General features: G+C 35.5%; 1 long non-coding RNA gene across 1 annotated transcript; it reads right to left on the minus strand.

Moving 5' to 3' along the window:
* Window positions 1-767: 767 nt before the first annotated feature.
* Window positions 768-13,516, minus strand: LOC116563106. The gene is made up of 3 exons (XR_004274233.1): window positions 13,344-13,516; window positions 6,529-6,540; window positions 768-779 (listed from the first exon to the last, which is right to left on the minus strand). It is a non-coding gene; the product is annotated as an uncharacterized LOC116563106 (long non-coding RNA).
* Window positions 13,517-14,298: the final 782 nt, after the last annotated feature.

Raw genomic sequence — 14,298 nt, forward strand, 5'->3', positions numbered from 1 at the left:
TCTTTGGTATGGTGTTAATATGCAAACTGAGTCATAAGAACTAAAGAAAGAGTCAGAGCGCCCTTACCTTGAGAAGGTCAAGAGGTTGGACATACTTTGGCTTTAGTGTGATAAAACTGGGCTTAAGCATGTGAATTTTTTTTAAATCTTTTTTTACATTACATACACTTTCCTCCTGAATTTATGAGTAAATGTATGTGTATGTTCGTCAGTATTTGTAGATGGTCTAGAATAAATCTATTATCTCTTCTGATCTATACAGCAGGGCAACCAATTCATTTGTTAATGTCAGATGCCATTGTACTATCTTACTATGGCTTATATAGTTTTTGCCAAGATGTGTTAGGTAATTCTTATCTTTTTACTCTAGTATGTAGAGACCTTGGGTTTTATTTTTCTCTTAGTTCTTTAATAAATTTTAATTATTTGATTTCATCAATTCAAACATAATATACTTAGTCTGGTTTCCTTTCTGTTTATGCTAGATTGAATTTGAGAAATTCTTGGATTGGAATTTATAATTTTTAACAAATTTGAGAAAAATAGTAATAATTTCTTCAATTATTTCCAGCTCCTTTCCTTCTAGAAATCTAACTACACATGTGTTATACTACTTGTTATTGTAACAGTTGTAAATAAGACTGCTCATTTGTTCAGTCTCTTCCTCTTTCTTCTTCTCCTCCTCCTTCACTTTTTTTAGTGTAGAACTTTCTTGTTTTTGTTTTTGTTTTCAAATGGGGTCTCACTCTGTCGCCCAGGCTGTAGTGCAAAGGTGTGATCTTGGTTCACTGCAACCTCTGCTTCAAAGGCTCAAACCGTCCTCCCACATCAGCCTTCTGTGTAGCTGGGACCATAGGCATGCACCACCACACCCAGCTAATTTTTGAATTTTTTGGCTAAAGATAGGGTTTTGCCATGATGGCCAGCCAATCTTTAGCATAGGACTTTGTATTAGCTCATTCTGTCATGGCTAATGGAAACATCCCCCAGACTGGGTAACTCATAAAGGAAAGAGGTTTAATTGACTCACAGCTCTTCAGGGCTGGGGAGGCCTTAGGAAATTTACAATCATGGCAGAAGGGGAAGCAAACATGTCCTTCTTCACATGATGACAGGAAGGAGAAGTGCCCAGCAAAATGGGAAAAGCCACTTATAAAACCATCAGATCTTAAGAGAACTAACTCACCATCATGAGAACAGCATGGAGGTAACCACCCCCGTGATTCAGTTACCTCCCCCCAGCTCCATTCCTCAACGCATGGGGATTATGACAACTACAATTCAAGATTATGTTATATGTAAATTTTCAGTGCTGCAAAAGAAGTAGCACTTGAATATAATTTCCTCACCAAGGCAACTTACTTCTATAGAAGAGTGTGGCTCTCAGATGGAACAATGATGAACACATACCAGGGCAAGAAAGGGGAAAAGCGTTCTTATTCCTGATGTAGATAAGCCCCTACTGCCATTCCCCTATTAGCTAGGGTTAGACCCCATAGTCTATTCTAATTCTGATTGGCTATTTTATGGGGAGCACGAGTACAAGCTGGAGTGGTGGGGTGGGTAGTTTGGCAGGAAGAACAGTTATGGGACAGGTCAGAGCAGGTAGCCAGGGGTGACCTAGGTCAAAGCAAGTGATCAGGGCGGGTGACCAGGATGAGTCAGGATGGAGCAGGGGACCAGGGGAGCATATGTGAACTACTGATTAGAGCTTATGGAAAAGGTTTACTAAAACTACAAGGAAGTTAAACTTTAAAATGGCGAACAAAGAACTGGACATACTGACATACTAATTCCTTGAAGAGAAACTTGGAGTTCACTGTATTTAACAATGAGATTTCAGTGGAGACAGAGCCAAACCATATCATTCCATTTCTGGCTCCTCTCAAATCCCATGTCCTCATATTTCAAAACACAATTATGCCTTTCAAACAGGCCTCCAAAGACTCAGCACATTCCAGCATTAACCCAAAAGTCCAAGCCCAAAATCTCATCTGAGACAAGGGAAGTTTCTTCCCCTTATGAGCCTGTACAATTGAAAGCCAATTAGTTACTTCCTAGATACAATGGTGGTACAGGCTTTGGATTAATACACCCATTCCAACTGGGAGAAATTGAAGGAGGTACAAGCCCCATAAAGTCTAAAATGAAGGGGCTACAGGGCCCGTGTGAGTCTGAAATCCAGTGGGACAGTCAAATCTTAATCTCTTAAATAATCTCCTTTGACTCCATGTCTCACATCCAGGTCATGCTGATGTGTCAGTCTCTGACTCTGTGATGGGAGGGGCTGTCATAAAGATGTTCACAGATGGAGCAATGGAGAGCAGACACCTGAACAACGGAGGGAAAGGGGTTCTTATTCCTGATAGAGGTAGCCCCTACTGCTGTGTCATTCCGTATTGGCCAGGGGAAGGCCGATGACATGCCCTAGAGACATTTTTCCCCATTGTTTTGGTGATTAACATGTGGCTTCTCATTACTTATGCAAATTTCTTCAGCCAGCTTGAATTTTTCTTCAGATAATTGGTTTTTATTTTCTATTGTGTTGTCTGACTGCAGATTAAACTTTTATGGTCTTTCACCTCTTGAATCCTTTTCTGCTTAGAAATTTCTTCTGCCAGATACTATAAATCATCTCTCTCAAGTTCAAAGTTCCACAGACCTGTAACGCATGGATAAAATGTCTCCAGTCTCTGCATAGCAAGAGTGGCCTTTGCTCCAGTTCCCAACAAGCTCCTCATCTCCATCTGAGACCAGCTTAGCCTGGACTTCATTGTCCATATCACTGTCAGAATTTTGGTCATAGCCATTCAAAAAATCTCTAGGAAGTTCCAAACTTTCCCACATCTTCCTCTCTTCTGAGCCGTGCATGTCTCTAGGAAGTTCCAAAGTTTCCCACATTTTTCTGTCTTCTTAGTTCGCCAAACTGGTCCAACCTTTGCCTGTTACCCAGTTCCAAAGTTACATCCACATTTTCAGGTATCTTTATAGCAGCACCCCACTCACTGTCATACCAATTTATTGTATTGCTCCATTCTCACATTGCCAAAAAAGACATACCTGAGATTGGGGAATTTATAAAGGAAAGAGGTTTAATTGACTCACAGTTCCACTTGGCTGGGGAGGCCACAGGAAACTTAATATCATGACAGAAGAGGAAGGAAACATGTTCCTCACATAATGGCAGGAAGGAGAAATGCCAAGCAAAGGGGAAAAGCCTCTTATAAAACCATCAGGTCTTGTGAGAACTCACTTACTTTGAAGAGAAAAGAATGGAGTTAACTGCCCCCATGGTTCTGTTACCTACCACCAGGTCTCTCCCATGATTATGGGAACTACAATTCAAGATGAGACTTGGGTAGGTATCAGGCTCATTTGCTGTTATTTGTTTATATTTGTTTTGTTGTTGCTATATCTTCACAGTCATTGATATTCTCTTCTGTAGTATCTACTCTTCTCTCACGCCCTTTCAGTAATTTTTTTTTTCTCTTGGGGTATTTATTTTTCATCTCTTGAAATTCTATTTACCTATATTTATAGCTTCAGTTTCCTCATTAAATTTTTATATTCCTTTAAATCTCACATTTCTAACAGGTTTTCTAAAGATTTATTCTCTAATTTCAATAGCTCTGATATATCTTTATGTTTTTATTTTCATTCTTTTTTCCTTTAGGGACAAAGTCTCTCTCTGTCACTTAGGTGGGAGTGCAGTGGCACTATGATAGTTCACTGCTGCATTGCACTCCTGGGCCGGAGGGATCTTTCCACTTTAGCCTCCCAAATAGTTTACTGTAGATGCACACAACCATGCTTGGCTTTTTTTTTTTCCTGTAGAAACAGGGTCTTGCTACGTTGCCCAGGCTAGTCTCAAACTCTTGGTTTCAAGTTACCCTCTTGTTTCAGCTTCCCAAATAGCTGGGACTATAGGCACACATCACCACACACAGATACTTCTTTCAAAAAACTTTTTGTACTTATAGTCTCACTGTGTTGCCCAGGCCGGTGTTGAATTCCTGGGCTCAAGTGATCCTCCCTCTTCAGACTTCCAAAGTTCTAGAATTACAAGCACGCACCACTGTGCCCAGCTTGGATGTCTTACGTTTGATTCAAATTTCTTCCATTTGTAATTCTAATTTTTTTTATTTTTGCTTTTTTCCATGTCTAGTATATTTTGTATTGAATACAAGGCATTGCTAATGTCACCTATTTACAGTTTGATGGCTGCTGTCTTCAATTAAAACATGTAAAATATTGTTTGGTAAGTTTGTTACTTGCAGATGAACTTTCAATGCTTTTTCGGCTTGGTTTTTGTTTATTTTATTGGAGATCCAGAAAGCCTTTATTGTAGGTCAAATTTAGCTTTCCTATTAAGGTCTTAACACTATAAGATTTCTCCTGGACTTTTTGAATATATAACAAGAACAAGGTTTCTACATTTTTATGGATTACAACTTGAACAATCTCTAGTTCTTTCTGAGCCCTTTGAATTGTTCAGCTACATCTCCTAGTAGTTCTTTTTCCAGTATGTTGATGGTTTACCCTACAAAAGTACAGTTTTGTATTCAACGGACTCATGCTATTCCTTGAGCAGGTTGCTCAAATTTCTTTTCTGTGTAGTTCCTGCATTTTAGTAATTTGCCCTTTACATTGCAGCAGTGACAGCTTCCCCAGACTGTAGTCTTTGCCTTGCCAACTGAGCAAGATCACTGTGTCCTTCTTGTGTTTCTTCTCTCCATACTACTTAGGAAAGTGAATCATGGCATAAAACCAAAGAATTCATAGTGGCCATTCTTGTTTATTTGTTTCCATGTTCTCTCAGGAATGACAGTCGTGTAATTACTTGTTCAATGTCTATAAATATTGTTTTAAAATATTACTTTATTTAATGTCCCTTCCTTAGAGAAAACACTGCAACTACCTCTCCTGTTGCCCATATATTATACTGAATATAGTGTTATAAATAAGTGTTCCCCTTTTCAGTAGCATTGCATTTCAGTAACAGGGCATTTAGTGTTCATTACAGATTAATAAGCTGTTTTGACTTCCACTTTCCATTGTAAGCCATTTGTCTATTAAGGGAAATGGACAGCTCAGTCTCCAGTGGTATAGATTGTAAGCATAAATAGTGATTAGATTGGAATATTAATTATGGTTTCTCTCTGAAATGATCAAAAGTAAAGATATACTCTGGATAATTCAGGTTTATCATTCTGAAGTGGAAATACAGCTACATTACACTTTTATTTGTAAACCTTAGTAGTTTCAAGTCTTTATCATTCAGTTAGGAAACTTTTTTCCTTGAATATTTACCTTGCCCCACAAGTATTTCTGGAAATCTCCAAGGAGTGCTTTATATGGATTTTCAATTTGGTTTTGGTCCTTGTTCTTCTATAGCCTTATTTTGAGAAAAACTAAAATTCCATTAGTCTGGGATTTGATTTTATTTGAATAATAAAGATATAGCTACTATTTTTATTTGCAGAAGTAGATTGATGTTGAGAAGCTATTCACTCACAGTTCTGATTACTTGAGACACAAAAAAAAGAAAGTGCTCTTTCCTTTAAGTTGAATTGTATCGCTTTTACTCCAGGTCTGTTTTAGCACCACTGCAATAGAACAATTCCGAGATACAGTTTTATTCTTGTTACGACTCCTTCCTTATTGTCAAAGGTGCTAGAAGTCCATGCTAGCCACCCCCACTTTGGGAAATCTCTTTCGGATGAGCTGATGCTTGCTGAAAGTAGACTTAGATTTTCCCGTATCCTCTACTTTGTTTGATCATTATTTATGACAGGAGTATTATTTTGTCTGTCTGTGTTACTCTTAGGCAGCAGCGGTTCCAAAGCAGAATTTAGTCTGGACCTGATACAGAATTTAGTGAGACGCCTCTTTCAATTAATATTGTATGGCCTTTTTTTCCACCTCTATGGTGTATATGGGTTGCCAGAGTGGTAGATTCAGCCATTTTCTGATGTCATTCACTCTGCTGTTTCCAAAACAAATATGCAGTGATTCTCAGGATCTTTATTTTCTTACTCTGAGCATTGTTGTTTATCACTGCAATCTTTTTTTTTAGGGGTTCTGCTATTTAATCTAAAATATACTTGTGAAACTTAGATGCTGAAAAAGTTGAACCCTTCCTCACTAACCATCCTTAATGGATTCCTTGGCTTCTCCCCTTCATCAATTTTATCTTTTTTTTTTTCTAATTCTACACATAGGTTTTATATCTTAGTTTTTATTCAGCTTAACAAGCCTATTTATTACCTAAGTAAAATAGCAGCCAATTTCTAAATGTCAGAAAGTCATTGTAGAGCTGTTTTAAAACTCACAGTTGTCTCTGAGTATTATATAGTTGTGTCCTTCAATAGAAAAAATAAATAGGTATATGTAGCCTTAATTTATTACTTCTGGTTTCTTGAATACTAGTGGAAATCAAGAGTGGTTTTAGAAAACCATATTCTACGTTGTATAAATTTATAGAAAGACTGTTGGAATTTTGATTCATGTATTTATAACAATGGACACCAATGATTATACCTGGCTTTGTGTCACTAATAATGAGCAACAGATTGTCTAAGATGTGCAGCTGCTAGGCTGCTGAGCTGGAATCTACACAAGCACTACAGCTCTTTTAATCAGGCTCTCCAACTCAGTGGCCCATTTCCTAAGGAATTACATCAATACTCATCAGTTCTTCTTGGCAAATCTTATATTTTCCTTTTATTGCAGGCATGATTTTTTCCTTTGAGACAGATGGAAATATATTAACTATTTATATTTAAGATATGAAACTTTTTTCATAACCAATTTATTATCTTGATCCACTTCTTTCCCTGTCCTATTTTGAAACATGACACATAAAACATTTTTAAGCACAGATGGAGGTGACCACCTGTCAACATATGTTGTAGAAAAGTTTAATACATTTATAACACAATCTCAAATCTTAGACTGCAAGAGTTTATAAAAGTAATAATTGTTTTTTTCTGAGTAAAAGATATGTTTTCCAATTTGAAATGTTTTAAAATTGGACTTCACACTGTCATCAATTGTGAAACAGTCGAATTGTTTTATACAGTTATGGCATCAAATTTGGAACTCTGCCAAGTAGTTCTCAAAATTTTCTTTTATTTGTAATATTCTGAAATCTATTGAGTGTCTCTGAAATCCATGTGAGTGTACATGTAGCCACGTAATGAAATGGCCTTTCAGAATATACATACATTATATAACCATAAAATTAGGTCATAACAAATGCAGTGTTAGTCTAAATGGTATTATAGAAATATTTATCAAGAAAATATGTGAATGACATTACAGTGGCAAACTGGGTATTCTGTTAGCATATTCTTCCAGGTTATTGCTACCTTTTATTATCTTTGTTCTGTAACTCTAAATTACAGAAAACTGACAGTACTGCAAGTGATTTTTGTTCCTAGAAAGGCAGACTTGTCCCATAAAATATTGTTGATTATTTTTCTGTGGTTATTCACCAACGTTGCATCTATTATGTAAATTATTTGCAATATTCCTGATTGCAATATTCCTGATTCCTGATTCCTGTATGTGTTCATCCTTTCTATTTGCCTTTGATCCAGTTGTAGCAGTTGATTGTTTTTCTCATTTATTAATAAAATTAAAATCTTGACAGGTGTATATTTACATTTGTATCAGAATGGTGATTTTGCTTTTAATAACTATTTCTTAACAAATTTTATTATAATTTAAATGTTTATTTTACTAAATATGGTTTACTAAACATTGACAAAATGTTTACTTTATTAAAGTTTGTTTGATTATAGTATTTTAGTTGAATAATTTCAGAAATTTTATATTAATTTTAAATTAATTTTTATGTTAATTTTATATTAATTTTTGTATCGTTTGTGCCATTTTTCTTTTATCTGCAGATACGTTCTATCATAATTTCTTTATAATAATATACTGAAAACTAGAACTATCAGAAGGATTTTTAAAGCATTTTTAGTCAATTAATAAATAATACGTTGAATCAGCCATAAATGTGAGAGCACACTAGCTATGGTTTATTACTTTACCTATCTTCAAGTTTTAAAAATTATATGAACAATTATATGAAATCTCTTAGAAATGGATAAGTTGACATAACCAACCATATAGGAAAAGGGGCTTGGGATTCATTCACTTCTTTGCTGACAGTTTTAGAAACCACTATTTAGAAATGCTATAACATCATAAAAACTCATATTTTTATTTAGATTAAGGTATAAAAATATTTAACTGAGTACTATCAACAGTAAAACTTGCTAAATGCTGAAGATGCAAAATAAATAAGTTATGTTGCGTACTTTCAGGAAAAATTAAATCTACATCCGAAAATGGATGAACAAGATACTTTTCTTGGGTTTGGTACTGTATACAAACTAAATAGCTGAACTAATGATAACAGTTGTCTAATAAGCAGGTTACATTAAATTAGTGATAAGCATTACCTTTATTGTGTAGAAGGCTACCCAGTTAATAGTATATACTTGTGACAAATGACTCCAAATACAGTCACATTTTTTATAAATTTGATAATAGATTTAGCCTAAGTCCTCACAGCATATTTGTTCAGTTTAGTTAGTGTAATAATACCTTATTCAGTGCCTACATATGTTCCTCTGGGCTATATTATAGGATTAAATGATTAAGATGGCATAGATTTTCCTTTTAGTTAAGCAAATATAAGTGCTGTTGAAGAGGCAAAGGGAAGAAACATAAATAAATATATAAAAATGCTGCAGGAGTTGCAACAGAATTATGAACAATGAGTTAATACACCAAAAACAGAGCAAATTAATCCAAGAAAGTGTATAAAGTTTCCACGCGGCAGGAAACTTTTGAACTATTGTTTAAGGGGAAGTCAGTTGTATTTAGAAAAACAAAAAAGAGAGCATTTCGGAAGGAAGACTCGCTGTGTGCTGTCGCAAGGATCACAACAAGTAAGTAGGGTCCAGACATGCAGTGAAACATGGCAAGGGAAACAGAGATGAGTCTTGGTGGTGGAGAGAGAGAAGACAAAGCGGAAGGGGCAGAAATCGTAAAACACACCTAAGAAATTAAATTAAGAATCATTTATAAACAATTATGTATTCTGTTTTAACCGTTTTGCTATAGATCTCCTATGGAGAATTGTGTATGAAGCAACAATTTAATCAGGAATTTATAACATTAAATGTAGTGGAAATAAGTAGAATCTAATGGAAGTGGAGATTAAAAGCAGGGAGGGCAATTAAGATGTCTGATGATTTTTAATATGTACATTTATCTTGTCATTTGTTGAGATATCAATTTATAATTGTTATGTTATTTTATAAAACGACCTCCTAGGTACAATATTAAAATAGATAGTGTGTCTTTAGAAACCTTTGAGACCCCAGTAGCTGAGACTTACATACTTCATCATGACCAGCTTCCCTAGCAGCTCTCTACAGACTTGTGCTTTTATAGTCATTCTGTCTTAAAGCCTGGTCTCAGGGGGTAAAAAATAAGTAGTGATTTAGATCTATGTGTGAGTTCAAATAAACTTATTATTGTTTTCATGATGTTTTACATTTGAAATTTAATCTCCAAGCCTAGAGATAATAATTCATTTATGTGACATCTGGGATATTAATAAATGAGATTTTTTTTACTCTGTGATATTTGTTGTTGCATAATTATTGTTGATTATGCTACTATTACAATGGGAAGTGTCTCTATCAGAAGATAAGGTTGAGATGGGAAGCAACTGGGAAGCAATTGGTCAAAGAATACAGAATTTCAGTTAGGTAAGAGAAATAGTTTCAAGAGGTCTACTGTACAACATGACTATATTTAATTAATAACAATGTATTATACTTTTGAAGATTGCTATGGTAGTGGATATTAAGCTTTCTCACCACAAATAATAAGTGCATGAGGTAATATGTGTGTTAATTAACTCAGCCATTTTACAGTCTATAAACATTTAAAATATGTTGTACACAATAAATATAATTTGTATTTGTTAATAAATTCAGTTTTTAAAAGACTTCTTTCATTTCCTTACTGTGTTAACAATTATGATGATTAAAATTTAAAATATCAACTTTGAAGTTTTTCATTCTTTATGTTTTTATGTAATTTATCTCTTCACTAGTAAATCTACAGATTACATTTCCATGACAGTAAAAGACTCTCCCAAAATCCTTGAAGTAAAAAAACTAGCTCTTGCTTAATAGAAGCATGTATATTTTACTTAAGAAAAATTTTATTACAGATGTGAGCCTTCTGTGTTCAGTTTCATGTAATTGTGCAGTTTTGAGTCAGTTGCTTAATTCCGAGTTCCAATTTGATTGCGCCGTGGTCTCAGAGACCATTTGTTATGATATCTATTCTTTTACATTTGCTGAGGAGTGTTTTACTTCCAATTACGTAGAAAAACTATTGCAAAAAGACTGAAAATTCCAAAAACAAGAATACCTCTTCTCCTCCATAGGATCACAATTCCTCCCCACCAAGGGAACAAAACTGGACGGAGAATGACTTTGACAAATTAACAGAGGTAGGCTTCAGAAGTTGGGTAATAAACTCTTCTAAGCTACAGGAGCATGTTCTTAGTAAGGAAGCTAAGAACCTTGATAAAGGGTTAGAGGAAAGACTAAGTAGAATAACCAGTTTAAAGAAGAACATAAATGACCTGATGGAACTGAAAAATACAGCAGGGGAACTTTCTGAAGCATACAAATGTATCACTAGCTGAATCGGTCAAGCAGAAAAAGAATATCAGAGATTGAAGACCAACTTAATGAAGTAAAAACAGGAAGAAAAGATTAGAGAAAAAAGAATGAAAAGGAATGGACAAAGCCTCCAAGAAATACAAGACTACGTGAAAGAGACCAAACCTATGTTTGATTGGTGTACCTGAAAGTGACAGGGAGAATGGCATCAAGTTGGAAAATACTCTTAAGGATTCTATCCAGGAGAACTTCCCCAACCTTGCATGACAGGCCAGCATTCAAATTCAGGAAATACAGAGAACACTACAAAGATACTCTTTGAGAAGAACAACCCCAAGACACATAATCGTCAGATTAATCAAGGTTGAAATGAGGAAAAAATGTTCATTTTGGAGAGAAAGGTTGGGTTACCCACAAAGGGAAGCCCATCATACTAACAGTGGATGTCAAGCTGAATAAAGAGTCAAGACCCCATCAGTGTGCTGTATTCAGAAGACCCATCTCAAGTGCAAAGACACACATAGGCTCAAAATAGAGGGAGGGAGGAAGATTAAACAGGTAAATGGAAAGAAAAAAAAAAGCAGTTGCCATTTGCCATCCTAGTCTTTGACAAAAAGACTTTAAACCATTAAAGTTTAAAAAGAAAAAGAAGGGCATTATATAATGGTAAAGGGACCAATGCAACAGGAAGAGCTAACTATCCTAAATATATATGCACCGAATACAGAAGCACCCAGATTCATAAAGCAGAATCTTAGAGACCTACAAAGAGACTTAGACTCCCACACAATAGTAGTGGGAGACTTTAACACCCCCTGCCAATATTTGATCAACAAGTCAGAAAATTAACAAGGATATCCAGGACTTGAGCTCAGCTCTGGAACAAACTGACCTAATAGACATCTACAGAACTCCCCACCCCAAATCCACATAATATACATTCTTCTCAACACCATGTTACACTTATTCTAAAATTGACCACATAATTCAAAATAAAACACTCCTCAGCAAATCCAAAAGAATGGAAATTATAACTAACAGTCTCTCAGACCGCAGTGCAATCAAATTAGAACGCAGGATTAAGAAACTCACTCAGAACCACACAGCTACATGGAAACTGAATAACCTGATCCTAAATGACTACTGGGAAGAAACAAAATTAAGGAGGAAATGAAGATGTTCTTTGAAACCAGTGAGAACAAAAACAAAATGTACCAGTATCTCTGGGACATAGCAAAAGCAGTGAGTAGAGGGAAATTAATAGCACAAAATGCCCACTGGAGAAAGTGGGGAAGATCTAAAATCAACACCCTAACACCACAATTAAAAGCACTAGAGAAGCAAGCCTAAACAAATTCAAGAGCTAGCAGAAGACAAGAAATAACCAGGATCATAATAGAACTGAAAGAGATAGAGAGTCAAAAAACTCTTCAAAAAGTTAGTGAATCCAGGAGCTGGTTTTTTGAGAAGATTAACAAAATAGATAGACTGCTAACCAGACTAGTAAAGAATAAAAAAGAAAAAAACAAATAGACACAATAAAAAAAAGATAAAGAGGATATCACCACTGATCCCTCAGCAATACAAACTACCATCAGAGAATACTGTAAACACCTCTCTGGAAATAAACTAAAAAATCTAGAAGAAACTGATAAATTCCTCCCAAGACTAAACCAGAAAGAAGTCGAATCAATGAATAGACCAATAACAAGATCTGAAAATTAGGCAGTAATTAACAGCTTACCAACCAAAAAAAAAAAAAAAAAAAAAAAAACCAGATATAGAGAGGCCTCAGAAATAATGCCACTCATCTACAACCATCTGATCTTTCACAAACCTGACAAAAACAAGCAATGGGGAAAGGATGCTTTAATAAATAGTGGTGGGAAAACTGGCTACCTATATGCAGAGAACTGAAACTGGACCCCTTCCTTACACCTTATACAAAAATTAACTCATGATGAATCAAAGACTTAAACATAAAACCTAAAACAAGAAACCCTCAACTAAAAGGCAGGCAATACCATCCAGTACATAAGCATGAGCAAAGACTTGATGACGAAAACATCAAAAGCAATGTCAACAAAAGCAAAATTGACAAATTGGATCTAATTAAAGGAGCTTCTGCCCAGCAAAAGAAACTATCAGAGTGAAAAGGCAACCTACAGAAAGGGAGAAAATTTTTACAATATACCCATCTGACAAAGACCTATTATCCAGAATCTATAAGGAACATAAGCAAAATTTCATGAAAAAAAAAAAACCATCAGAAAATGGGTGAAAGATATGAAAAGGCACTTCTCAGGAGAAGGTATTTATTGGCCAACAAACATAGGAAACAAAGCTCATCATCTCTGGTTATTAGAGAAATGCAAATCAAAACCACATTGAGATACCGTCTCACACCAGTTAGAATGGCGATCAGTAAAAAGTCAGGAGACAACAGATGCTGGAGAGGATGTGAAGATATAGGAATGCTTTTACACTGTTATTGGGAGTATAAATTAGTTCAACCGTTGTGGAGGACATTGCGGTGATTCCTCAAGGACCTAAAATCAGAAATACCATTTGACCCAGCAATCCCATTACTGGGTATATAACCAAACAATTATAAATTACTATAAAGACACATGCACATGTATGTTTATTGCAGCACTATTCACAAGAGAAATGACTTGGAACTAACTCAAATGGCCATCAATAATAGACTGGAAAAAGGAAATGTGGCACATATTCATCATGGAATACTATGCAGCCATAAAAAAGATGAGCTTATGTTCTTTGCAGGTACATTGATGGAGCTGGAAACCATCATTCTTGGCAAACTAACACAAGAACAGAAAACCAAACACCACATGTTTCTCACTTGTAAGTGGGAGTTGAACAATGAGAACACATAGATACAGGGTGGGGAACATCACACACCTGGGCCTGTCAGGGTGTGGGGGGATTGGGGAGGGATAGAATTAGGAGAAATACCTAACATAGATGACAAGTTGATGGGTGCAGCAAACCACCGTGGCACGTGTGTACCTATATAACAAACCTGCACATTCTGCCCTTGCATCCCAGAACTTAAAATATATTTTTAAAAAGTGGACTCCTCTCTAGGCCTCAGTATAGTCAATAATTTCCATTCTATAAAATTTACTCAATATTTTTTAAATATCTTGTTAATTGAGCTATAATTTTCAGACCACAAGTTTCACCTCTTTAGATGTTCAGTTCTACATGCTCTAACAAACATACACAATCATGTGAACACTACCGAAGTCAAGAGAAAGGATTTTCCATCACCACTGCACTAACACAAATTTCATGCTGCTTTACAGTCCTTCCTTTTCTCCACCTGCAACCCCTGGTAACCACTGAACTGTTGTCGCTATACTTTTACCTTTTTCAGAATATCAGATAAATGGAATATTCAAACATGGAGTTATAATATGGCTTCCTTCCTTTAGCATATTGGCCATTCACCGAGGTTATTGTATTGCTTAGGAAAATTCTGTGTACATGCACCACATTCTGTCCATTCACCTTGTGTGGACATTTTGGTTTCCTTGAGTTTTTGGAG

Source organism: Sapajus apella, unplaced genomic scaffold (assembly GCF_009761245.1).
Source record: "Sapajus apella isolate SASKATOON/1434 unplaced genomic scaffold, GSC_monkey_1.0 scaffold34, whole genome shotgun sequence".
In the NCBI taxonomy this organism is placed as follows: domain Eukaryota; kingdom Metazoa; phylum Chordata; class Mammalia; order Primates; family Cebidae; genus Sapajus; species Sapajus apella.